We start from the raw sequence: 26,606 nt of genomic DNA, 5'->3' as shown, positions 1-26,606 counted from the left end.
TTGGCTTCTCCTCCTAGTCATTGGCCAGGACTGCGTCGCATGGAAAACGGGTCCTGTGGGGAGAGTGTGGCCGTGTGCCCACATGAAGGCCAGCTGTCCTGTTCTCCAGGGGTGGAGGGGGAAACGGGTGAGGGGAGACTGGCCGACTGGGCTCGGGGACCTGTTCTGCCTCGTGAGTTTCTGCCCCGTGCCCAGAGACCTCTCTCTGTCCACGAGGCTCTCCCCTGTGTTCTAAGGGCTAAGTGGAGTAGCCAAGACGGAAGGGAGGCTTTCTCTTTCTTTCCTATCCTAGGTCAGACGAGATGAACGCAGTGTTGGGAGTTTCCGTTGACATGAGTGCCTGGTGTGTATGTCGTGGCCACCCGGCACAGGAAAGGACCTGATCTTCCGTCTTTGTGGTCTTCCCCCTCGTACCACCTCCATCTGCACGGCTCGTTGCAAAATATTTGCACCCAGTAAGCTCTCCGTGAACCCTTCTGCTCTTCAGTCATTTGCGTTCACTTCCTCTCTCAGCGTCAGACATTCGGCCGGCCAGCCTGCGTTTATTGAGCACCTACTGTGTGGCCATCCGGAACTATGTTAGATGCGGGGGATATAGCAGTGAACAAAGCAGACATAAATCTTCCGTTGTAGTGGGCTGAGAAGTGCGTGCTCAGTGTGACACATTCGATGTGGTTCCACAAACGAGAGCCGGGGAAGCCGCTCTGCCGTCGGTTGTACTGCATTTTATGGGTTTCAGGGACCGGCGGTGTTTATCAAAGGCAGAATCAGTCACACGCACCCTCCAGCACTGCCGCCAGAGCAGAATGCAGTCGGAGTGTTGAAGTACTGATTGCTTTTCAGTGTTACTCTGGTATATTTGAGTTCTTTCCTTTGATTTTCAGCCATGGAATTAAAAACTCAAGTCTTTAAAATCTTTGTTTTTCGTAAGATAGGTGAAACACCATTTTCCGTTCTATAACAGCACGTGCTTGAGGGGAAAAAAAACCCCGCACACTTTTTAACGTACCTTTGCCAATTAGAAAAATTGTAAAGTGAAATTGATTTCTCTTGGGGTTTGTGCAGAAATTAGCGAGCATACTGCTTTTCCCTGAGCAGGATCTTGTTTCACCTACAGAGAGGCTTGTGATCATGGCCGGTGGAGTGAGGCGAGCGGACAAGTAAGAAGCCGCGGTTTTGTTGCCGTAGCATCTTCTGACCCAGTAAGGAGAATCCAGGGTGCATTTTCTTACAGTGGCGATGCCGTTAAAACGTATGCAAACGCAGCACTATCTCTCTCTCTATCTATCTATCTATCTATTTTTATTAATACCAAGCCTTCGGTAAAGTATTGTGCTTTCTGAGAGGCTTCGTGAATCCTCATCACGTTTCCCCAGTAAACTGGTTCTCAGTGCCCCCTGGCCTGCCGCGCTGAATTTCCATTCGGTGAGAGCGGTCTCGTTAAATGGAGGTTTACGGCCCCTAGACTTGAGAAGGGATTAATGCAGTTAGACCAGCCGTTGGAGGGTCCGGAGTGTGTGGATTGCTTCCTCACGTTTACAGGGACTTGGACACCCCGATGTGCACGTGGCAGCGGACAAGTGGCGACAAGGCTTACATGCGGGCTTCATCCATGCGGCCGTGTTCTGCGTAATCGAGCTGCTAATATCCAGTCGGAGCGGTGTAACGGGGGAGCCGGGAGGTACAGCGCCTGCGTTTTTAATTTGATTTCAAATCGACCCGTTGTTTTTGGCCTCATTGGCTAATTTTTTGGTGTCGGCAGGTACTGCCTTGTGAGGTAGGCATGATGGTGGGCTGGTGTTCATAATGATTCTTCTTCTGCATTTTAATAGCCGCCCTGGACATCCTGAGCCTGTTTGTACCTGATCATTGCGCTCTTGTTTCCCTCACTTCCCTGTCCGTCTCTGCGCGGAGGGCGGACTCCGTTGGGTTGGTTGTAGCAGAAGGCTGTGGGCCGGCGTACAGAGTGCCTTCTAGGTAGAATGAAAGGTGAGGTTCATTGAAATTCTGTGACTCAGACCATCCTTGGGAATTTTTTTCTTTTGTGTGTGTGTGTGTGTGTGTGTGTGTGCTTTCCCATCTTGATGAGGAAGATGCCCTAAATACAAATACGCCGTGGCTGGGTGCCTGGGTGGCTCAGTGGGTTAAGCCGCTGCCTTCGGCTCAGGTCATGATCTCAGGGTCCTGGGATCGAGTCCCGCATCGGGCTCTCTGCTCAGCAGGGAGCCTGCTTCCTCCTCTCTCTCTCTGCCTGCCTCTTTGTCTACTTGTGATCTCTGTCTGTCAAATAAACAAATAAAATCTTTAAAAACAAACAAACAAAACCAAATACGCCGGGGTAATTACCGTACGTCGCTAGCGGTGTCACCTGACCTGCTAATTAATAAAGCTGAATGCCATATGGTAAATGTTTTATTCTGTTAAATTTACGCAGAATATATTTGTTTGGAACAAATATATTGAACCATTATTTTTTAAGGACAGTAGCTTTAGAAGATAGAAACATTGACACTTGGTGGACTGCCGGCCTCCCTCCAGTGATGCCCAGAACCTATGTGAACAGTCCTCGAACACTAGAAAGATAAAGCAAGATTGAATAACAACCAAAAGAGTGAAGGTGTCTTGCAGACAACTTAGGAGCAAGGAGAGAAGTTAAACTTGTATAGAGCATGAACACGGGCTGCAGGAAAACCACATAGCTTCCCGTAAGGGGACAGAAGGGGTTTCTGAGCCTGGGCGTTATTCACATACGGGGCTGGACAGTTCTCGGTGGTGGGGCTGTCCTCTGTGTTGTGGGGTGTTGAGCTGCCGCCCTGGGCCCCACCCACCGGGTACCAGGAACTCTCCCCGCAACAGTTAGAACAACCCAAACTGTGTCCAGAGAGAGCCCAGTGTCCCCTAGGGGGACATCATCACCCTGGTGATGAGAACCTCGAATAGATACGTAAGTGCAGACAGGTGTAGGGTCTTAGGTCTGGCATCTGGAGGAGGGGTGAGACATACAAGGAAGCCATCTCCGCGATTGCAGTTGGTCTTTCCATGCGCTACACACGGGGTCCTTGGGAGCCCAAGGTGGCCGTGAGCAAACCATTCCTCTTGGGGTCAGGAAGGCTCTGCCTCACCGACGTTTGGAAGAAATGAGTTTTAAGCATCCTTTGAAGGTGGAGGCCAAGAGGTTGAGGGACTAGATCAAAGATCAGCATTTTCTCTTCTATTTAAAATGTATCCCATTTCCTAGGCACATATTTCCCTTCGCAGATAGCTGCATTTAGGACAAAGTGTTCATAAAATGAGTTTTTATAAGCTAACCTTTCACAACGTGGAAAACATTTCAGTTTGAATTAACTTATTTAAGTCTTAGTGAGAATAATGGTATTTTATGTTACATAGTAGGCACTTGGACACATTTTGTAAAGGAACTTCAGAGGATTTGGGGGGTGGTATCTGGAATATTGTAGTGATTTTACTGCATAATTTCACATTGTGAAGCTCTAGCCGTAGAAGCTTGGGCTTTCTCTGGACTCCAGAAAGTACGCAGTCACTGCTAGCTATGTAGCATTTCATGGTGGAAGCACAAATGACTTCTTGATATATGCTCATGATAAATGTATATTCATCGCCCAGAGAGATTATAGGGAGTTTTGTGTGAAAAGACAGAAGTCGGCCGTTATCCCCCTCCCCCAAATCTGGCCTGAGCATAGCCATGTTCATTGAAAAAGTCAGTAAAAGCTAGGGATCCTCAAAAAGGAGGCGTACACATCTTCTGCTTTCTGTTGTTTTCCCCTAAGGCACGTGAATGCCCAGTCATTGGCGAGTACTCGGAGAGCCGGCTTCCCCTTTGCTCTGAGGAGTCCCAGCCAGAACTCCCCCAAGAGACTCCACCCAGAGCGCCCAGCGCCTTTTGCAGGGTTTCTAGCTTCTGGTCCTCCCACATGAAAGCAGCACAGAAGTCTCTTGTCTGCATCTCACCAGACTTCCCCCGTATCCCCACCCTGCTTGGTTGTCTTGCCTGCACCGAATCCATCTAAAGGGACTTCAGGTTCATTTCTGGGAAGAGCTAGTAAAGGGGTCCGTGCGCACTCATACTTCCTGAGTTTGGGTGATGTCTCCGTAGTTTGCAGTTAACGGGAGTGAGGCCAGCCAAACGCAGCTGAGTAGCCCCGGATGGGTTTGGGGACACTGCGTGTCTGAAGGATATCCCGGCCGCTGGGAGTAGCGGAATCCTTCACAAGAACTGGCTGCGACTTATCTTCTGATTGTTAGACCGTACAGTGAAGGGTGCAGTCTAGTCGCGACGTATGTGTTGGACCAGCTTGGTGGTAAGGTTTATGTGATGATGATACCAAACTCTCACATGTAAGTAACAACGGGGAGGCACCGCCGTCTGCTCATAAGGGTATAAATTTGGACGGCTGTGATCTCACCCAGCTTCTGCTTCTACCCTTACTATATGATTATCATCGACGCTTACTATAGAGCCCTGCAGGACCCGAAAATGGTGCATGAGTCATCAAGAAGGAAGATGCAGTGTTCAGTGGAGTTCGGTGTTAAGTACATCTTACTGTATTCGGAAGGTGTTGTGTTTGTTGTTGTTGTTTGTGTTTTTTTGTGTGTCTTTTTTGGTGCTTGTCTGTTAAGTTTCATTCGTGTTTGAAGCATAAAGCCAAGCTTTGTGGATTTGCAGGTGCTGAGCCGGATGCCCTGTGAGCTCAGGGGTGCAGGTGCTGATGCCCCGACCTGCTGCAGCCGGACAGGCAGGAAGCAGAAAAACAGATAAGGTGCTCGGGTAACCACACGGGCCGCGAAGGTCAGGAGCGGGGTCATGTGTCCGAGTGACTTGGGTGGAAGGGGTTCCATGATAGAGGCAAGAAGGCTTCTTAATGAGGAGGTGGTTGAGTTGACGTCTTGGGGATGCACCTGGGGAGAGCCAGAAGACAGTTCGGGAACAGCACATGCAAAGACCAGGCAGTAGGACCGAGCTTCAGGAGCATGAGAGGTGAAAAGCCAGACTGGGCAGGTGTGATGTGATGGGAGCAAGTGTCTGACAAGGGGATGGGATCAGAGCTGTGTGCAGGGAACAACCATCAGTAGTCATAATGGTGGAGCGTTCGGACTTGAAACCCTCCAGTGTCTTCCCACGGCACCAGCAGGTGGTGGCTCCTGTGTCGGGGAGGGATTGCAGTGGCTGTAGGCTGCTCCCAGGCAGAAGACAGTCTCGTTTTCCACGAGCGGAGCTCCATGGGGCCAGGAAGGAAAGCCCAGATTTGGGATACTTCAGCAGAGATCACCGCAGACGTCCTGGGTACAGGAGGACGGGAGGGAGGTGTCGTCCTCTGGGACAGCAGGTGGGCGGAGGGTCGCGTTCATGTTGGTGTGGGAGGTGGGTGCAGGGCCCGTCGTGGACAGGCAGTGTTTGGGTTGCTGGTTGGACCTCCACGAGGACATGTCATATGGGACCAGTGTGGAGCTGGAAGGGCCAGGACCAGAAATGCATCTGGCGGCTCAAGCCAGGGACAGGGTGAGTTCTCTGTGGGGAGGTGAATGGTGGTTCAGGCCTAGCCCGAGGCTCGACGGCACAGTCAGTGGGAGGGGCCCAGAGGTCAGAAACGATGCCTTTCAGAAGCTTCACTAACGTGCCACAGTCATTTGATAACCCCGTGTATTTTCGTAAAGACTGACCCAGGCTTGTAGAAGATCAGAGTTGAGGGAACCACCACCATAGTGGTTAGTGAACCGCCATCTGGAAACCTGACAGGAAGGAATCTGTTAATGTCATCCTCTTACTCACTCCTTCCTTGTTTCAGAGTAAGGGGAACAGCTTCCACTAAGAATTATGCCGAAATTTCCTTTTTTCCCCTGAAGCTTTCATCTGAGGTAGGGAGAAATTATTTGGCTGAGATTAATTGAATCTGAATCCCTCTTGTTTTTCTCAGGCTTCTAGAGCTTTTGCCAGTAACCACAAGGCCAGTGCTGAACATCATTTAACAGCATCGTGTGTTCACCTTTTTTTTGAATGACTTTTATGATCTGGATTGAACAAGAACTTTCGTCCCATTTCCCAGCTGCAAAGATTAATACGAATTTAATTAACCAAAATGTGTCACTCTGCTATCGTGTAGCTAAATTCCCCAAGGATAGAAACTGGCCTAAGAATTTCCGGGTTTGACGAATGTGCACATATTTCAGAAAGTACCAAGATTCTGAGATTGTTTCTAGAGAACGGCTCTGTTCCAGCAGGAAGTGTGTCAGAGAGCCAAGAAGGAATCTGGAGAGAACGGGGTCCATTTTGTGTTTCCTGGTTTAAGGGTTTGAGACTGGCTCAGGAAGAGAAAGTGGTCATTTTTTCTTGACACTCACTTCAAAATAAGATGGCTGATGTGCGATTTAAGTCTCATCACCATTTTGATCTAAGTTTCTTTTTAACCAACAAGTCGGGTCTTTGGAAGAAAAGCATTTGCACTGAAGGTTGATTTTCTTTTGAGATTTTCTTTTACCGTGGTATAAATACACAAAATATAGAATTTCCCATTTGGGGACGCCTGGGTGGCTCAGCGGGTTGAACGTCCGTCCGATTCTTGATTTTAGTTCAGGTCATGATCTCGGGCCGGGAGCGGGGGGAGGTGCTGGGCTCAAGCTTTGCGTCGGACACCGTGCTGAGTGCTGAGTCCGCTGGGCATTTCTCACTCTCTCTCTCTGTGCACCTCTGCCAGCCATGCTCACTCTCAAGTAAATAAATCTTTAAAAAGAAAACATGGTTAAAATGGTAAATTTTAAGTATACAGTTTAGTGGCATTATATAGATTTCACTGTCGATCCCCAGAACTGTTTTGTCTTCCCACGTTCAAACTCCTGTAGCTGTTAGGGCCGGGACTCCTTTTCCTCCCGCGCACCTGCCCGCTCCCGGCAACCCCCGCTCCGCCTTCTGTCTCTGTAAGGTCGCCAGCTGCCGCACATGGGTGGGGTCACACACTCTTGCCCTTTGGTGGCTCATTTTCCTTAATGTGACATCGTCGTCGTTCACCTGCAGTGTGGTGCATATCAGAATTTTGTTCTCTTCAGAGGCTGACTAGTACTCCATCGTGTGTACGTGTGTACGTGTGTGTGTTTATAATTTATACAGGCTTGGTGGATCCGTTCGTCCATCCGTGGCGTGTGGGTTGTTTTCCTCTTCTCGCTGTTGGGAATATGTTGCCGCTCTACCAACACCAGGGGCCAAATACCTCCTCAGCTGCCTCCTTTCAGTTCTTTCGGCTCTAGACCTAGAAGAGGCATCGCTGGGTCACGTGCTGATTCTATATTTAATGTTTTGGGAACCATCACACTGTTTTCCTGAGGGTTCATTGCGAAGTAATCTTGGGGAGACGCGATGGAAACGGCATCCGACCATGACTCATGGAATCCAGCTCAGAGCTCGCGAACGCCCACAGGCCAGAATTAGCGCAGTGCCTCCTTTCCTACGGTCAACAAGCTCAGGGTGGTTTTTACATTTTTAAATATCAAAAGAAGAATAATGTCTTGATACGTGAACGTTCTGTGAAATTCAGATTTTATTGTACATCATTAACGTTTCGTTGGAACGCAGCTACCCCTGTTGGTTTGCGCGTTGTGCGTGACGGAGGTCGAGGATTGTGACAGAGAAGTCCTGTGGGCTGCGAAGCGGAAACTCATTACCCTCATATGCTTAAAGGACAAGTTTGCTAGCCTCTGGGCGAACAGGTTAGGGTCGTGCGAAGTCAGACAAGCATATTTACGTCTATTGACCACCGCGCCTAGGGAGCATGGGCTTTTCCAAGGGTAAGGGTAAGGATAAGGGTAGGTGCATCATGCGTCCACCTCATTCGTCACCCGGTTCTAACCCTCGCTTCCTTCCCTTTTTCCCGTGGAAGCCTCCAGTGCGCATTGCCAAGGCCCCACAAAGGTGTAGAGTTTAAAACCCCAGCCGAGGGCACCTGGGTGGCTCAGTGGGTTAAGCCACTGCCTTCGGCTCGGGTCATAATCTCAGGGTCCTGGGATCGAGTCCTGCGTCGGGCTCTCTGCTCAGCGGGGGGCCTGCTCCCCTTCCTTTCTCTCTGCCTGCCTCTCTGCCTACTTGTGATCTCTCTCTGTCAAATAAATAAATAAAATCTTAAAAAAAAAAACCCAGCCGAGCCGTTTTGTTTTGTTTTGGTTTTTTTTCTCCCTAAGGTTTTATTTTTTTTTTTTATTTTTTTAAAGATTTTATTTATTTATTTGACAGAGAGAGATCACAAGTAGGCAGAGAGGCAGGCAGAGAGAGAGGAGGAAGCAGGCTCCCCGCCGAGCAGAAAGCCCGATGTGGGGCTTGATCCCAGGACCCTGAGATCATGACCTGAGCTGAAGGCAGCGGCTTTAACCCACTGAGCCACCCAGGCGCCCCCTAAGGTTTTATTTTTAAGTAATTTCTACATAAGGTTTTATTTTTAAGTAATTTCTACATAAGGTTTTATTTTTAAGTAATTTCTACACCCAGTGTGGGGCTCAGACTCACACAGCGATCAGGAGTGCTGCGGGTTCTACTGAGCGAGCCGGCCGGGCGCCCGCACTAACCCCAGCTGAGTTTCAAGACTTACGCATTTCAGATATGTGTCCTTTTCCATTCCCAGTTCCAAAATTTGCTTCTCTGTCCCATCTTTTAAGGAATTCTCTCTTCCCGGCGAATAAGAGAGAAATCTCTGACTAATGAAGGAACCAGATTTGAGGATGGTTTCTCAAAATTCACCCCCCCCTTTTTTGGATAAGGTCTGTGCCCTACTAAAAGGCAGTCTTCTATTTTTAATCTGTGATATTTCAGTAAAACCATGTAAATGTCATACTTGGAACTGTAGGGTGTTTTCAACTTTTTTTTTTTTTTTTGCAAAGAGCTTTTCTCTGCAGCAAGGGCTGTGTACGGGTTGTGAGAAGTTCTATTCACACAACCGGAAATCTGAAATAGCATCCGTTTCCACCATTTAACGTCTTCCTTCATTTTAGTGAGATCTTCAGAATATCATTTTAGGGTAACACTTTGCTCAGAGTTTAATTTGTGGTGAGACACATCGCCGCCAGAGCTTCCTAATGGACCCAGACAGCTGTACCACAGGCACGGATACACTGAGACGGTGACCGTATTTACCCCCGTGTCCTGTGTCTGCCGCCCCCACCCCGGGGAAGAAGCCGTCCGTTTGTTTTTGTATCCGTGAAATCATAGTGTTTGTCTTTCTCTGACTTCCCTTAGCATGATGCCCTGTAGGTGCATCCCCAGAGGATTTTCTGTCCCTCACGAACATGATCTTAGGACCTCCCAGAAATTGGAACAGGCTCAAAGGAAAACCGGCTAAGCTTAATCGAGAAAGTACCCTGAGGTTTTACTTTCCCTGTATTTCCTTTTTAAAGGAAACGGAGCATTGGCATTTTCTTGTTTTGGCGATTGTGTTTGCACGAAGAAGAGTGTTGCCCACGCGGCTGGTGAGGTCACTCGGCGAAAGCAAGGAGGCAGGCGGGTGAAATCGTTGGGTGAGCCGAGCGCGACGGCCGTGCCCGCGACGCCACTCCGGAGTGCGAGTGCCCGCGGCCGGTCCCGTCTGCTGTTGGTCCGAGCCGGTTTGTGTTCTCATCCGACTGTGCTCACTTTCTTTCTCAAACACGGTTGCTCATTTAAAAATTCAGTTGTTCGAGAATCAAACAACTTTGTTCGAGAAACAAACAACTAGTATGTTTCCATATAAGAAAACCACAGATAAATGGGATTATGTCCCAGTTGAAAGGAAAACTAGATTCCCTCACACGTTTACTGGTGTGACAGTTTTAGCCCCTTTAAAGAAACCTCCTGAAACGTGTTCCTTTGGAGTAGTGAGTGGCGTACATGTGTTTAGGTTCATCTTGGCTTTTTAATTTTTATTTCTTTAAAACATTTCTTATGGCAATGAAATACAAACAAGGTTCATCTGGTTTTGTATTTTCAGGTTCACGGATTTCCCCCCACCTTTAAAAACACGAGAGAATGATTAGTAGAACAGAAGGAGCGGGGCATTCTAGTGGCCAGGGTTTCGTGGCCGCGGCCATGCTGCGGTTATAATCGTTAACTTCATCGTTACCCGCCTGCGTGCCTGGCTTTAGGTACATTTGGATATGCGCATCTGTGCGGTGTAAGTGTCCAGCGCCGTTCTGTGTGGCACAGAGACGTCACGGTGTTCGTCAGGAGACGCACAGCTCCCGTAGGAGATTCTGGGGTTTCACCATGGCCGGCCTCACTCTGGGGCCGTGATGCTTCTGCGGGAGTCTGCCAGATTGCCTCGTAAAGGAGACATGACCCTTTCCCGGCACGGAGTGTAGTTTCTGGGAAACCGACCACGCTGGAATCCAGGGAGGAGGAAGCCAGCTAAGACTGGGTAAAAAGCACAGCGTGATGGACAGGTCAGGCAGAATGGAGGCCAGAGTTTGACCTTCAGGGGAAATGGAGACCACTAGAACAACACAGCGGGGCTTCCTGTCTTCTATTGCTAAGCGTCCCTTAAAACTGCACCCTGAAGACAGACATTGTTGGGGAGGGCAATGGGGTTTAGGGCCAGCTGGCCTAGGATTGCCTCCAGGTTCACAGCTTCCTGACAGCACACTTACAAAGTCTCTGGGCTGCTGGCGGGGGTGGGGTGGGCAGTGACAGTGTAGGGGGACAGCGGTGCCCTGAACTCGCGTTCTTGGAGCCTCGAAGCTTCGCATAGATGCTGGCTGTTTCTCTTTGCGGCACACACGGGCATTTTGGCCGGCGTATTCCTGACGGGGCGAGACGAGATGCCTCTCTGCTTTATGATACATCAGCATCCCAGCCCAGACTCCAGAGCCAGTGGGACTGTCAGAAGCCCTTGGGAACCTGGGGATTCTGATGACCCATACGTGCTGAGCTGTTGGACTCACAGAAAGTTCAAAAGGCTTTAAATCATGTGTTCTTTTCTCTGCCACAAGAGTCCCTTGCCCTTGTATTTTTTGGTATTTATTTTTATACTTTTAAGGTTTTAAGTAATCTCTACACCCAACATGGGGCTCAAACCCAGGACCCAGAGATCAAGGGCTGTGTGCTCTACTGACTGAACCAGCCAGGCGTTCCTCAGTCACCTTTTTTAAATTGTAGGGAAACACGAGTCGTCGTTGTCGTCATCTTCTGGTTTTTTGGTTGGTGCTGTGTCGTTGTTTTTAAGTAATCTCTGTGCTCAGCATGGGCCGCAAACTCCTGACCCCAGGATCAAGAGTTGCATGCTCGACTAGCTGACCTGCCAGCCAGGCGCCCCGCAAACCCCGAGTTTTCTGGCAGGTGTCCTGCTAGGCCCTGCTCTGGGCATGGGTGTGTTTCCTTTCAGCGTCCTGTGTCCTTCATTTACAGTGGACAGCTAGTGCCTGCCTGCCTCCCACGATTTACAGTAGAGTGCGTTTTAGTGAAATGGTCAAGTTCTTGGTCCTGCAAGTCAACTGCCTCAACTATTTGTTTCCGCAAAGGATTGCACACTGCACACTGCCGTTTGCAGCCATCGCACAGGGGAGTAAACCGGTGTCCCCATGATGCAGTCCCGTTACATCCAGGAAGAAGAAGATGTGACTGTTTGGTTCTCGGGATCAAGAGAGCCAAATTGTGTGGCCTTGCGAGTTCCAGTCTTCCCCGGGCCGACTGAGCGGCATCCACCCCGGCAGTGAGTTCAAGGGAGCAACGTCAGAGCGTGAGAAAGGAAAGTGGACCGACAGGTCGCCGTTCTTATAAAGGCAGACTCCGTCGTCTTATGAATGGGGAGGTGCTCCTACTCGGTAGCTACAGACACGGGACATTAGGCCTGGCGTGAATGCACATTTGTAGGGTACGTCGTGTGTATTGCACTTGATTTTACAATCCTTGCTTCTGATAATCCGTGCTGCTTGTGTCCTCGCAACTGTCCAGGACCACTGATGGAATAAGGGAGGCGTGACGTCTTAAAGACAGATGGAACAGCAGAGCGAAAGCGTTCGCAGGGATGACCGCGTGTAGGAGTGGCATGGTGCCCGCTGTTGAAGATGGGAATTCCGTGGGCCACAAAGCAGTCTTGTCTTCCGCAGTCCAGCTCCCTCAACGGACTGCACATCCTGGTACTTTCTTGGTGAGCGGATGACCTCGTCCGCGAATGGATGATCTCCGTAAATAAGATACTCGATATTGGTCGAAGACGTTAGTCAGTCTAGATTTTGGCTAACTAACAAGACAGAGTGAGCAAAATGCAGAGCCCAGGATAGCTCCCTCTCGTTCAGCTGTCGGGGTCTAGACACCTGACCGAATGTCAGAGCTTCCCTGGCTGGCAGGAGCCGGATGTGAATTGGTCAGGAAAAATAAAAGCTCAGAGAACATCCGAAAATGAAGGACTAGTAGACAAAAGGGGGAATGAAGAGTCTATGCTTCTAGACAGTTTCTCTGTTAGAATCAGCAGCTTACTGTAGAGGCCTTCCACACCGAGAGCCAGCAACCCAGAGTGACTTGGAAGACTTGGGACATTTTACCTTCGTACCAGGATTGCCCAGCCTCAGCTCTGTGGACATTGGCCACCAGATAATCCTTCCTCGGAGGGGAGATGTCTTCTGTGCTGTAGGACGCTGAGCAGTTTCCATGGCCTCTACCCATTAGATGCCCGTGGCATCTCCCCCCTGACCTTGTGACAAACAGAAAGTCTCTCCAGACATTGCCCTTGGGGCAGATGACCTTCAGGGATCATAACTACCTGCACTTGGGAACCACTGAAAATCTCTCCCATGAACATGTGTTACTTACCCCATTTCAATGATATTTACTATTTTTTTAATTTTTAAAGATTTTATTTATTTGACAGAGCGAGCGAGCGCGAGCTCAAGCACCCAGGCAGGGAGAGTGGCGGGCAGAGGGAGAGGGAGAAGCAGGCTTCCTGCTGAGAAATGAGCCTGCTGCGGGACTCGATCCCAGAACTCTGGGATCCTGACTTCAGCTGAAGGTGGGCACTTGACCGACTGAGCCACCCAGGTGCCCATTTAACGGCTAGAAACAGGAAATGTACGCAGTGGAGTTAAAAACGTATCCATACAGAAGCCTGCACACAGATGTTGATAGCAGCTTTATTCATCATTGCCAAAACCTGGAAGCAACCAAGATGAGATCACATTCCGGAAGTGAACTGTGGTCCGCCGTCCAAACGACAGAATAATTATTCAGCACTAAAGAGAACTGGGCTTGAATCAGGCCATGAAAAGTATGGAAGAACCTTAAATGCCCGGTACTAAGTGAAAAGAAGTCAGTCTGAACGACTCTGAGTGACCCCATGACTCCAGCACTGGGCTTGTTCTGGAAAAGGAAAAGCCAGACACAGTGTGAAAAGATCGGTGGCTGCCAAGGGTTGGGGCAGGAAGAGATGCTGAGACAACACGGGATTTCTTAGGGATTTTACCGTGGGGAAAGGTGCGTGTGCATTTGTTTCAGTGCGCGGAGTGAGCAGCAGCCAGAGTGGACCCTTGAAGTAACCTGTGGGCGTTGGGTGATGGCGCCGTGTCCGTGTAGGCTCGTGAACGTGAACTCACGGCTGCTCTGGTGGGGGATGTGGAGAGTGAGGGAGGCTGTTTGGGATCATATGGGAAATCTCTGGACCGTCTGCTCGCTTTTGCTGTGAACCTAACACTATTCTAAAAACTGAAGTCTGTTTAAATGCAAGTTTTTAAAAAGATTTTACTTACTCTTTTGAGAGATAGAGAAAGAGAGAGGGAGCCCGCAGGCAGAAGCAGGGGGAGAGCAGGCTCCCCGCTGAGCGCGGAGCTCAGTGCCGGGCTCCATCCCAGGACCCTGAGCACATGACCTGAGCCGAAGGCAGAGGCTTCACCGACTGAGCCACCCAGGCGCCCCTTAAATATAATAATTTTTAAAGGCAAAATAAACGAAGGATGTCGCTTCCAGACTGATTCAGTTGTTCTGTTTAATTTCACCCTTCTGTGACCCGTGAAAGAACTGAGAAGCTCTAATGAAACTTTCTGCACTTGGGTCCTGAAAGCGTGTTAACTTGATGTGACATTTGCACAACTGTCCGGACGACTCCTCGGGGCAGCTGCGTGAAGGTCCCCAGGACCAGAACCCGTCCTGCCATTTCCCCTTTGCTGTGCTCATTCTCCGTAACAAAGCGCACACCTACTTTACTTCTGGAACAAAGCACTGCTTTCTTTGCACGTTGACCATCTCACATCACCCGGATGCAATTTTAGGTTGTCTCTTTAAATTTAGTAATGAGTTGTGGGTGCACAGCTTAATACATCCAACAGCGCAGTGCCCTCAAGGCAGGGGTGGGCACACTACCGCCCCGAGGCCACCCCAGCCCACTATCTGTTCTCGGAGATCAGGTTTGAGGGACGTAGCCCCACACCCATCTGTTCGTGTATTGTCAGGTCCTGCATTTCAGCTTCCGGCCGGAGGGGACTAGTTGTAACAGGGTACGGCTGCAGAGTCCAAGACACTTACTCTTGGGCCCTGGAAAGAAAAAGCGTGCTCAGCCCTGCTCATGGCCCTGGTATTTGCCCTCCGTTGCCATGTCTGGGTCAGTCTCCCAACTCGTGAGCTCAGCCTCTGCAAAGGGGAGGGTAGTGAAGACAGGAGCCTGATCTACAAAGTGGTAGAGCGCACCGAGCGCGTTTCATCCGAGTACTCCGGGGAGTTCCTGGGAGTTCCTCTACGTGTCCGAGCCCCATAATGGTCACCAGTGTGTATTTATTAAAACGCCTGGCTCGTACGCTCTTTGCCCAGATACAACACAGCACGTTCTGTGATTTTGAAAAGAAGTGTTAGTGGCGTTCGTGAGGGAGGTGCTGGACAGCCCAGGCCCGTGTTGCGTGCCGTACTGTGCCGGCTGCTCATGCGGCCGGGGTGCGGAGACCATTTCTCAGGAAGCGGGAGGTTCGCTGGGGTTCCATGCCAACACCTGCTGGACAGTGGCGAGCAGGACTAGTTGGGCGTGAAGCTGCCGTGCCTTCTGGAAAGCCACTTCTGCCCCAAGCCTCCGAGTCTAACACCCCGGTCAAGGTGGTCTTTAGCTTGAACTTGTCTTCAAAAGCAGAGATGTGACCTCTCACCGTTACGTTCCTTAGTCCATTACCGCGAGGCCTGTGTCCTGGGTGAACCTCGGCCAGTGTCTGTGTGCTCCCGCTCAGACTTCTTTTTTCTTTTTTCTTTTTTTTTTTTTAATTTTATTTACTTATTTGACAAAGAGAGGAAGAGAGGGAGCAGACACATAAGCGGGGGCAGAGAGAGAGGAGGAAGCAGTCTCCCCACGGAGCAAGGAGCCCAGTGCGGGGCTCCATCCCAGGACCTCGGGATCACGACCTGAGCCAAAGGCAGAGGCTTAACCCGCTGAGCCACCCAGGCGCCCCCCGGCTCAGACTTCTTAAGGAGCAGGTAGTCGGGCTCTCTGTGGTCTGCAGCAGACCAGGGCCTCCGTGTCGCGCGACCATCACCTGGGAACCCCGTACAGAAGGCAGATTGCTGTCGATGTGCAGGAATCACTCTTTGTCTCATCTTCCTCTTTGTGCTTTCTTCACCTCTAATGCGCCTTCCCCAGACTAATGAGGCGGGTGAGAAATGGAAGAAATCACGGAGGAGAATGCTAAACGGAGCAGAGTACATGCTGTCAGAGACCCTACGGGTCAGTGACATACGGCCAGTGGCGTGTGAGGGATACACACACGTACAGCCGCATTCAGAGACGGAGTACATGCTTGTCCGGAGTGGCTTGGTCATTGACTGCAGACTTGATCTTGCCTTTTATACGGTCCCACGATCAGCCTTTGAATCAGAGGGGTAATACCATTGACTACTGGTTATTTGTTTCTATTTGTACCTTTCTGTGTTTGTTTTCCTTTGTTCCTGTGTATGTTTGCATAAATTAAGCATCAAATTTTTTCTGATTTTACTTTACTGTTAATTAATTACCTATACTTCTTTGTTTTAATTTTTAGTGGTTTTTTTTTTTTTTTGGGTAAGATTTTGTGTATTCATTGGAGAGAGCAGGCCACAAGCTGGGGGTGGGGAGGGGCAGGGAGAGAGGGAGAGAAGCAGACTGCCTGCTGAGAAGGGAGCCCAACCCAGGGCTTCGTCCCAGGAGTCTGGGATCATGACCGAGTTGAAATCAGGAGTTGGACGCTCCGCCGACTGAGCCACCCAGGAGCCCCAGTTTTTTTTTTTTTTTTTTTAAGATTTTATTTATTTATTTGACAGAAATCACAAGTAGACGGAGAGGCAGGCAGAGAGAGAAGGAAGCAGGCTCCCTGCTGACCAGAGAGCCCGATGCGGGACTCGATCCCAGGACCCTAATAAGATCATGACCTGAGCCAAAGGCAGCAGCTTAACCCACTGAGCCACCCAGGCGCCCCAGAGCCCCAGTTTTTAGCGTTTCTCTCATGTTTGCGGTCACGGTCTTTAACTTGTCACAGTCTGCACTGGTCTCTCTTACCACGTCCTGTGTAAGGACCTAACAAGGGTGTGTATCTGTTCTTCCGATCCTACTTCGTACTACTGTTGTCAAACCTTTTACTTTCATATGTTTAGGAAACCACAGTACAGTTACTAATTCTGCATTAAGCAGTTAATTACATACGAAGGAAATTTTAAAGTGAGAAGAAAATGTTTTCGTGTTTATCCCGTGTTTACCCTTAATGCCGCTCATCATTCCTTTGCAGAAATCCAGACGTCCACCGGAGCTCTTTATTCTTCCCCTTAAAGAACTTCATCAGTTTTTCTTGTAGGACAGGCGTATTGGCATTGAATTCTCTTTGCATTTGTTTGTCTTAAAGAGTCTTTATTTTGTCTTCATTTCTGAAAGCTATTCTGTCTGAGAGTAGAATTTTAAATTGACACATTCTTTGAGTTCTCTGAAGATTTCATTCCATTGTCTTCTGGCTTACGTTGTTTTTGACAAGAAGTTTGTGAGTTCTGTTATCTTTCCCTCTGGGTGTAATTTGTGTTTTTTTCCTCTGGCTGCTTTTAACAGTTTTTTTTTACTGCCGATTTTCAGGAAATTGATTGTGTCTTGTTCCTGTTTTCTCTGGTGTTTATCTTGCTTGGGGTTTTTGTTCAGCTTTATGGATCTGCTTTAGGATCTGTTTTACCTTTTTTAGCTTAGAAGTTTCCAAGCTTACTTGATCTTGGAAGCTTTGCTTTAAGTAATACACGTTATCATATCTGAATACCGGTGTTTTATGAACAGACACTAACATGAACCCTTCCCCATGTTTGGGCACCATGAAAATCCGTGTTTACGAGTTCTGCATGCTTTGTAACTCCGTACTGAGAGTTGGACCATAGAGAATGGGATGATACAGAAAGCTCTTGGACACATCCCTGGTCGTGTGCAGAGTGTACAAACAGGGCTTGCAAAAGGGGTATCAGCCGTAACTGTCTGTGTGTGACTGCCAGCCGAGCGGGCACACTTCACGAGTAGCCATTTTTCAAGCTTTCTCATGTCTGGACAGGAATGATCCATTGCCTAGTTCTTGTTCCCTAAAGGAGAATATGGCACACCCAGGATTACCGCCTCCGGCTACCAGTCGTAAAATGTTAGTTCCAAAAACATCCAGTCTAAATGTTTTCCGTAGGCATCGGACAACATTTATTGTCATTTGACCATGCAGACTTTTTTTTAAACATTTTTTAAAATTCATTTGAGAGAGAGAGAGAAAGAACGAGAATCAGTGGGTGGAGGGGCATAGGAGGGGGGAAAAGCAGACTCCCCGCTGAGCTCGGAGCCTGACGCAGGACTTGATCCGAGGACCCTGGGATCCTGACGTGAGCCGAAGGCAGATGCTTACCCGACTGAGCCACTCAGACACCCTGACTATGCAGACTGTGTTTAAAAGAAAAATGTTTTAAGATGTTCCTTGTTTTTAACTTCTGTGCTTATGGCATATAAGCTTATTTTTGAAGAACATCAAAGGTTAGGGCCTTGGAATTTGTGTACCAAATTAGCATCTTTTGCCACTAACAATACAAAAGCATTTTTCCTGGGTCATAGTAGAACTTCAAAGGGAAGGGGTCTCTTTGGTGTTAACATATAAATAGACAAAGGCATACATCTACTACAGTGGCAAGAATTAATCCACCTAAATTAAGGGTCTTCCAAAAGTAAGTTTGTTTTATTTTTAAAGATGAGATAAGATATGAGGAAGTAATTCAGGCATTGTGACTTTTCACTTTGTGGTACCCATTTTCCTAGTTCAGTGAGTAAAGAGAGAAATGAGGATGATGGCCTGATTAATTCCCAATGGATAAAGGCTTAGCTAGAACTGCCCTATTTCTTGATACTATTATAGTATTAAAAGTTACGTTTATTTTTATAAGTCATTACCATCTTGGCACTTGTGTTCATTTTAGTCAAGTTCCATCATCTTTAGATTTCAAGCTTCCAAAGCCTAAAGAAGTGTGTTTCCAGTTTTCTCTTGGAGAACACCATCTTCCAATAGCAAAACCTCAGTTAATTGGAATGTCTTGGGAGTGATGTGTTCAGTCAATCAGAAAATTGTCTTTTGAATTTCAACACGGTGTTGGAAAGCCATTCCGAGAGGACTTGGGCAGTGTCCGGCAAACCACGGCATAGTGACCGTGAGGCGTCCTCACCCATGGGACGCCAGGGTCCTTGGAGGACCCGCTAAGAGGTGCAGCTCGATGAAGAAGGTCTCGCAGAATTCCTGCCGCCCGTGGCTACCAGCGGTGAGCAGGCCCTGACACCAGAACTGCGACGTACTGGGTGTGCTCGCCTGGCGTGACATGGCTGTTGGTAGGGCCTGGGGTGCCGCAGTGAGAATGTGGCATGAGGTCCGGGGAGGCAGGCTTCTTTCATTATTTCAGAAAGGATGGCATGAGTTTAAAGCATGTCGAACATGCTTGGACAGACGATAGGTACAGTTTCGTGTTAACCACTATTGTTTTGCTTGTTTTTACTATTGTTGGCTTTTTATTTTATGATTTTATTTATTTATCTGACAGAGATCACAAGTAGGCAGAGAGGCAGGCAGAGAGAGGGGAGGAAGCAGGCTCCTCGCTGAGCAGAGAGCCCGATGCGGGGCTCGATCCCAGGACCCTGGGATCACGACCTGAGCCGAAGGCAGAGGCTTAACCCACTGAGCCATCCGGGTGCCCCTATTGTTGCTTTTTAATAGCTTCACTAAACCCAGTGTTTCCAGTCCTCTGGGACCGTGGAACCGTTCTTCAGGTAGCGCCGACCGAACGCGTGCCAGCCACCTAGACAGCCTTGTTCTGAGGCACCCGCTTTGGCAGACTCTTGCTTACTTATCTTAAACCTCGGGCCGCTTGGCTTCCCAGCCCCTCTGGTTCTTGGTGTTCCTGGCAGCAGCTGCGCACGTCATCATCTCTAGTCTGTGGATAGCGGAAGCGCTTGCTGGGGGGGGCTCTGCCCCCACGTATCTTTCCCAGCGGCCCTTCCCCGAGTTTTGGATTCAGAGGGGAGGAATGCTGGCGCGACTCGGCAGGATGGCTCTGGCCGGGGCCTCTCAGCCGGGGCTGCGGTCATCGGACGGTTCGACCGTGGCCGGACGGCCTGCCGCCAGGCTGGCCTCCTCACGTGGCTGGGGGGTGGCGCCGGCTGGCTGTGGGAGGCCCCCGTCCTGCGCCATGCTGGCTTCTCCATAGGCAGAGGAAAAAAGGACTTCAGGGTGCATATTGGATTGTAGTCCTCCAAGAAATAGAATTACTACTTATATGCTATGCATTTAATTTATGACCAGGAAAGAGGTATGTTTGTCCCTTTGACCTAGAGATCCACATGGGTTATTTGTGTTGAAAATTTGGGTGGTGACGGAGGAAGCTTTATGGCAGTCGGCAGAAGCCCCCCCAGACGCTGCCTTCGGAATCTAAGACCTGCGTGACAGCGGTATTTCACCCTCTGATATTTCACAGCAAAAGTCACAAGTCATGAAGAGAAGACCTTAGTCTCAAACCCACTCTAGTAAAGTGTCTCAGCCGTAGCATTATTGCCATTTTTGGGTGAATCAGTCTTTCTTGTGGGGGAGACTGTCCCGTGGCTTCCCTGGTCTCTCTCCACTCGGTGCCGTTGGCCCCCCTTCTCCAGGTGTGACAGCCAACAGCATCTCCCGAGCGCGCCTGCTGTATCCTGCGGTGGAGGTACCGGTGGCCCTGGTGGACACGGCTGTGTTCGGATGTGGGCGCCCCGTGATAATCGCAGGCTTTACGGGGTGTCGTGTGCATGGAGCGATATCCGATTTCAGTGTCGCATTTGAGGAGGTCCCTCGACAGCCATTGTCAAACTCAGTTGTCGCTGATGAATCTGAGTGGAAATGTGAGCAGCCGTGACCTCAGACTTGGTGCTAAACTGGGGAGGTGGGAAAGGGGGGCAAGGGCAAAGCAAAGCCGATCCAGCTTCTCTGGTTGCGTGATGCGCTTGAGGAGCGCCCGTGTGGGAAGGTAGTTTGCTTTGCTGCAAGCAGAGAGCGCATTCCTCATCTTGGTGCTTGCCGTGCGCAGCGCTAGCCGGCCGCCGTGAGCCATCCGCTGTTAGCCGGCCGCCGTTTGGCTGCGGGAGCGTGGAGGCGCCGGGCTTCCCTGGCTCCCTCCGGTACGTCCGTTGCCTGCGCAGCCCTCTGTGGCCGTCCCGTTTGCATCGGTGGGTCCTGGAGAGCTGGAGGCTTCCACAAAGGAGGAGCAAGGCAAACTGATAAGGGCAGCTCCCCTCCAAGGGTGTATGCCCCACGGGATGGAAAACCGGGGCTCAAACACATGCCTGTGCCCGAAATTTCATGGCAGCAGTAACCACGATAGCCGGAAAGTGAACTCCTGCCGGAATGCCCGGCATCTGATGGGCGGGTGGCAGAGCCAAGTGTAGTCCACCCCCGCGGTAGAGTAGTGGTCGGCCGCGACAGGGAGCGGAGCGCCGACACACGCCTCCTCGCGGCTGACCCTCGGGAGCCTTTTGCTCAGAGGAAGGAGCCAGACACAGAAGGTATTGTGTGTTTCCACTGATGTGACACGTTGAGAATAGGCCGGTCCAAAGAGACAGCGTCGACTGGTAGTTGCCAGGGCTGGGAGAGGGAATGAGCAGGGACTGCCTAATTGGGTACACGGTTTCCTTTTGGAGTGATAGAAATGTTTGGGGGCCTGAGGAGGGGATGTTTGCACAACATGGCCGTGTTCTAAGGGCTCTGTGCCTCCCACGCGGAAGGACTGCCTGGGTAGGTCTGCACCGTGCCTTGCCTGGAGCCGAGGAGCAACCAGAAGATTGCTCAGTCCCTTACATGTGTGTGACCGCCTTTGAGAATGCAGGATATGTTGTGTTTGTAAAGTAGTTGGCCCTTCACACCAACACTTTGCAGTACGTGAGCCTTTTTGCCTGTACTGCGCCTTGGTGGTGGTTCTGTCTGGGCCCCGATCACGGGAGAATCAGTGACAATTTAGGTATTAGAAGAACATATTTATCATTTCTAATTTATTGTTTCTATCAGTAAACGAATTAATTTTGACATGTTGCATAAGCAGAAGAGCGTCACTAACCAGTCCTATTTTCCCGTTTTTGTGTGTTTATAACACGCAGATGATGTTAATGACACTTATGGAGTTTAACAACATATATAAAAGATAATCTTCCATTCCAAGACTCTCATTTGTGAGTTACCATCTGTTTTGGACCAAAGAATAAGAATTTGATTCTAAAGGTTTTGCTGAACAGCTTGTAATAAGAGCTGTTTATATATTAATTACTTATTGAATTATTATGGATTTTAGTGTTTTAATTTCCAAGCAATTTGGGGCTTATTGTGGTGACATCTGCTCATATTTTGATACTTTATGGTATTTAGTGATTTCATTATAAGGCTGTTCCCCCCCCCCCCCGTGGTAATTTACAACTCAATCCTGAAAATAGTAATTTGCTTTCTTCTTCAGGTCCTATAAGGAGTGTTGTCTTATTTTATCTCTACCACGGAAATTTTTTCATTATGAAATGTATTTTTATTTTATGAGCAAATTCAATATTCCTTTATGCCTGCTTCACTCTGGTGAGTAATTTCTCCTGAAAGACTTGTAGGGAAGTTTTTTTTTTTTTTTTGGTTGTTGTTTTTTTGGTTGTTTTAAAGATTTTATTTATTTATTTGAGGGAGAATGAGTGAGAGAGAGCATGAGAGAGGAGAGGGTCAGAGGGAGAAGCAGACTCCCCAAGGAGCTGGGAGCCCGATGCACGACTTGATCCTCGAAGTCCGGGATCACGACCTGAGCCGAAGGCAGTCGCTCAACCAACTGAGCCACCCAGGCACCCTGTAGGGAAGATTTATTTGAATCTTACTATTTTTCTTCAATGCTAGATTTTTAACAGTTGCCCTGTTTATTACTTTTATCTTACATATCCTTATGGTGTTTTTTAGGAAAATGTACTGTAATGAAACTTAAGGGCCTGTGAACCCATCTGTAAAATTTTTTTAGCTGCCTTTCTTTGCACAGCGTAGCTATAAAAATGACTCATTGGGAATAATTTACTTGAATTTCCTTAAAACATTTCATGACGTTCTGTGTTTAATAATAAGAAACACCTTTACTCAGAAGCTTCACTGGTGAATTTGAATTCTATTATCAAATAGAATTTTTATCTATTTTTATCCTTTTTATCACTTAGATTGAACCAGAATTTAAGAGAAAATGGCAAACAGTTAATTTCCTTAGAGTTTGAGCCTGTAGATAATTTAAAGGTAGGAGGCTGGATTCGTTCATAACCAAGGGAATTTTATGAGGAAGAAGGTAAACACTGTTAAGTCAATGCTGGTTTGATTGCTCCGTGTTTATATTGTCTGAAAAGTAGAAACATGTTTCTGATATGAAGGTTAACTTGGGAGCCTACAAACCTTGGCTTGTTCAGAAGTGCAAATGGTGGAACGCTTGTGAAATTGCAATGTGTGATAACAGTAATGGATAGGTTGAGCCAGAGTGAGTCAGTGCCTTTCTTTGGCTTTATTTTAGGGAATCCAAAAGGGGAAAAAAAAGATTCTAATGTTGTGTGTGTGTGTTTGTAAGGGCGTAGCTATACACATGGACTTGCATGCAAGGCTCTTGTAAATGTTCATCTAAGTGATGTCTGTAAGGCTTCCTTAAAGCATGTTTTCTTCTCTCCGAGGTGTGTAGAGTCTAGTTTCTTGGTTGCGTAAGACACGCCCCCCAAGACAAGAGCATGTCAGGCAGGCATTGATTATTCTTAAAGGACAGCAGCAGCAATATCTGAACTAAAAATAATTTTATTTGCTTTGAGACTCTTGGGATTTCTGCACGTGCGGTAATACGGACCATTACTTCCGTTTCTCGTCTTTTGGTTTGCATATCCGTGTGCAAGTGTAAGACAGAGAATGTGACATAAAAGTTTGTGTTGAGATGGAAAAGGGAACCAGTGCCACGCTTGGAAAAAGGAAAAACCACAAACGGGAGAGACCAGAGGTGAATCCTCCGCAAAGAATTTCAAGTTTTTTCTTCATTTCTCCTTGGTTCTCACCAGGCAGCTCCTGGCAGACACTTTGCAGTTTATACGAGCGGATGCTGGGGAGCTCACTGGTCCAGAGGTCTACACATGAAGTCACCGTAAAGGTAAGCAGCCCGCTTGCTGTTGCATACTTGTCCTTGAGCTGAAATCCTTTGGAGAAGTGGAAGTGCATTTTGCCCAAACTGAACATCTTCTGTTTTAAAGGGACTTTTTCAAGTTGCAGGTCTTGCTGAAGCTGCAGGTAGTAGATAGAACACCAGGAAATCATTGTGGGCTTATATGTAGTTAACTCTAAATGATGAACTTGCCTTATACTGCCTTCCAAGAATTTTGGATACTGAACCAGCTATTACAAACTTTTTTTCGGTCTTACCAGGAGAGGACAACACCTTCTAAAACCCAATCTAGGGTTTTTTTCTTTTAAGATTTTTTTTTTTTTTTTAAAGTAATCTCTTTTTGCAACATGGGGCTCGAACTTACAGCCCTGATAGCAAGAGTTGCATGCTCTGTTGGCCGAGCCAGCCAGGTTCCCCTGGACTTCATGAGTTTCTTAACACAGTTTGTGTGTGTCTGCAGACTGATTTGTAGTTAACCTTGAAACTTACTAGAACAACATGTAGATCAGTACTTACAGATCTGGGAGATGATAAAGTTTCCAGAAGAACAAATCAGACAGGTTCCAAGAGTTGAAGCCCGTATGCCAAGCTGAAACTGACAGCCAATTCTTTAACAGTTGCTGGTCTTTTGGTAGATGGGATTTTAGGGTTTGATTTTATTGTTTACTTTTTGTATTTGCTGTACTGTTTACTGTTTGTATTTGCATCTTCTTTACCAATTTGGTCGCCTTTTTAAGTTTTTTTTTTTTTTTTAATTTTAATTTGGTTAATTAGCATATGAAGTATTACTGGTTTCAGAGGTGTAGGTTGGTGATTCGTCAGTCACATAACACCCGTCTCGTTACATCACATGCCCTCCTTCATGTCCATCACTCCGTTACCCCGCCTCCCCTCCAGCACCCTCCGTTTGTTTCCTATTTTTGTCTTTAATTTAAAAAAATTTAAAAAAGCCCACAGAAACATTCATAATTTTAAAAACATAAAGCTGGAAATCTGGGGAAGAATTTTGCCTATTGCTTTAAAAAATTCAATCAGAACTAAAGTGATGGTCCTAAATCTAACTACAGCAAGAATCTTATTGAGGTAGTTTTGTTTAGAACCAAGTATGTAAAGGGGTACCTGGATGGCTCAGTCAGTCAAGCACTGGACTCTTGCTTTTGGCTGAGGTCATGATCTCAGGGTTGTGAGATTGAGCCCTGCACTGGGTGTGGAGTCTAACTGAAGATTCTCTGTCTGCCTCCCTCCCAAGACCCAAGTCTGTAAAAATAACAAAGTACATGTATAAGAATCTTGATATTTTACTTAATTATTTGAAGAATAAGGGCATCAGGGTGGCTCAGTCAGTCGCACGTCCGCACTGGGCTCAGGTCGTGATCTTGGGGTCCTGGGATTAAGCCTTGAGTTGGGCTCTGTACCTAGGGGGAAGTCTGCTGCTCCCCCTTCTTGTGTTCTTTCCCTGTGTCTCTCTCTCTGTCAAGTAAATAAGTGAAATCTTTAAAATAAATATTTGAAAAATGTAGTTTGCTAAAAAAGTAAAAAATTAAAAAAATTTGTAAAATGTTAATTGTGTTGAATTTGTGACTACCTTTAATGATGCATGTTCAGGATTCATCCTTCTGGCACCGTGAATCTTTTTCATGGCCTAATAATATTTCATTGTGTGGTTCCACCACGTTTTGTCGGTCTCTGCATTAGCCGATGGGCATTTGGGTTGTAGTTCCTTGCAGTTATTAGGAATCATCATTATTCGTATTCCTGCTGTTCTGAACATCTGTGTGCAAGTTTTTGTGCAGACACGGGTCTCCGTTTCTCTTGGGTGCACGTCACGGAGTAGAATTAATAGGTTGTATGGTGACCGTGTTTAACATTTCGATGAACTGCCACACTTCCATCAGTCGGTGGTTTTGGAACTGTGGTCGAACCGTCTTCCGAACGTCAGGGGAGATGGCAGAGGTCTGTGGGTTACTGGTGTTTTGACTGGGAGCGAACTGCGTGCTTAGGGAATGCACTTGGGGTTCCATCGAATGGAGCGTATGTTGAATTCCTCCCGTGCGTGAGGCACTGGTGTTGAGCGTGCGTGAGTCATCCCTAAAAGGATGACTTTGGATTTTTGGGTTTTCGGGAACCACAGCAGACCATGGTGGTGGTGTTCCCGGCTCTCACTGCTAACGCGGCTGGTTTGTTCCTGAGGAGCATCTGTTTTGTGGGGCATTCCCCGTGGGTCTGTAGGCGGCCACTTTCAAGCCCGGAATGGACAAAGCAGGCACTTGTCCTCCAGTGTAGACAAAAATGTGGACAGGAACCATTTCGGTAGAGCTGAGAAGCCAGATCAAGGGTGGCCCTTTCTGCCAAGGGCCAGAAGGGAAGTCGTTGAGGCCTCGTGGGCCAGCCGGGCGCTGCTCACGGCCGCTGGGCCCCGCCGCTGTGGTGTAGGAACAGCCGTTGAGGGCCCGTGAATGCATAGGCTGGGTGAATGTCAGTACCGCCTCGTGATGTACGGACGCTGGAATTTCAGCGTCAGCTCAATTCCATGAGTCACAACACAGGGATCTTTTCATTTTTTTGTTCAGCCGTTTAGAAGCGTAACAACTAGTCCTAGCTCACGGGCCTGACAAGGGGGAGCAACAGGTGGGATTCAGCCCCAGGTCCCAGTCTGCTGACTCCTACCTCCAGGAGCACAGCCGGTTTGTTTCTGCCTCTTCTAACGTTTGCTTTGGGGCTCAGAGGGCATCTGGAGTTACAGCTCTGTGAGGCCCATGCTGCGGTGAAGACGGAATCCGTACCGCGGTCATAGCAAAGGTCCTGCGGATCTTCAGGGACCTGCGACGTCTAGGCATTTGGGGGCTGCTGGGCTCTGTCATGAGGTGTGTCCTGGACCCACGTATTGGCCCTGGGAGTTCTCAGTCAGAGCACGGCCTCACCCCTGCTCAGGGACATTCGGCCCTGTCTGAAGATGGTTTTCAAGGGACGGTGCTGCTGACTATGGCGGGCAGAGGCC

General features: G+C 48.4%; 1 protein-coding gene across 4 annotated transcripts in view; it reads left to right on the top strand.

Moving 5' to 3' along the window:
• TBL1X (transducin beta like 1 X-linked) overlaps positions 1-26,606 on the top strand; it is a 196,306-nt gene that overhangs the window by 115,130 nt on the left and 54,570 nt on the right. Inside the window, exons 3-4 of one of the 4 annotated variants that reach the window (XM_044235566.1) lie at positions 4,685-4,778; positions 23,508-23,596. The exons of 1 other annotated variant lie outside the window; for it this stretch is intronic. The gene's annotated coding sequence lies outside the window, so the exon portion shown is untranslated. 2 more of the 4 variants (XM_044235565.1, XM_044235564.1) reach the window with 2 other exon arrangements.

The sequence above is a fragment of the Neovison vison genome, chromosome X, assembly GCF_020171115.1.
Source record: "Neovison vison isolate M4711 chromosome X, ASM_NN_V1, whole genome shotgun sequence".
Taxonomy (NCBI): Eukaryota; Metazoa; Chordata; class Mammalia; order Carnivora; family Mustelidae; genus Neogale; species Neogale vison.
This window is presented reverse-complemented; position numbering and strand designations above follow the sequence as displayed.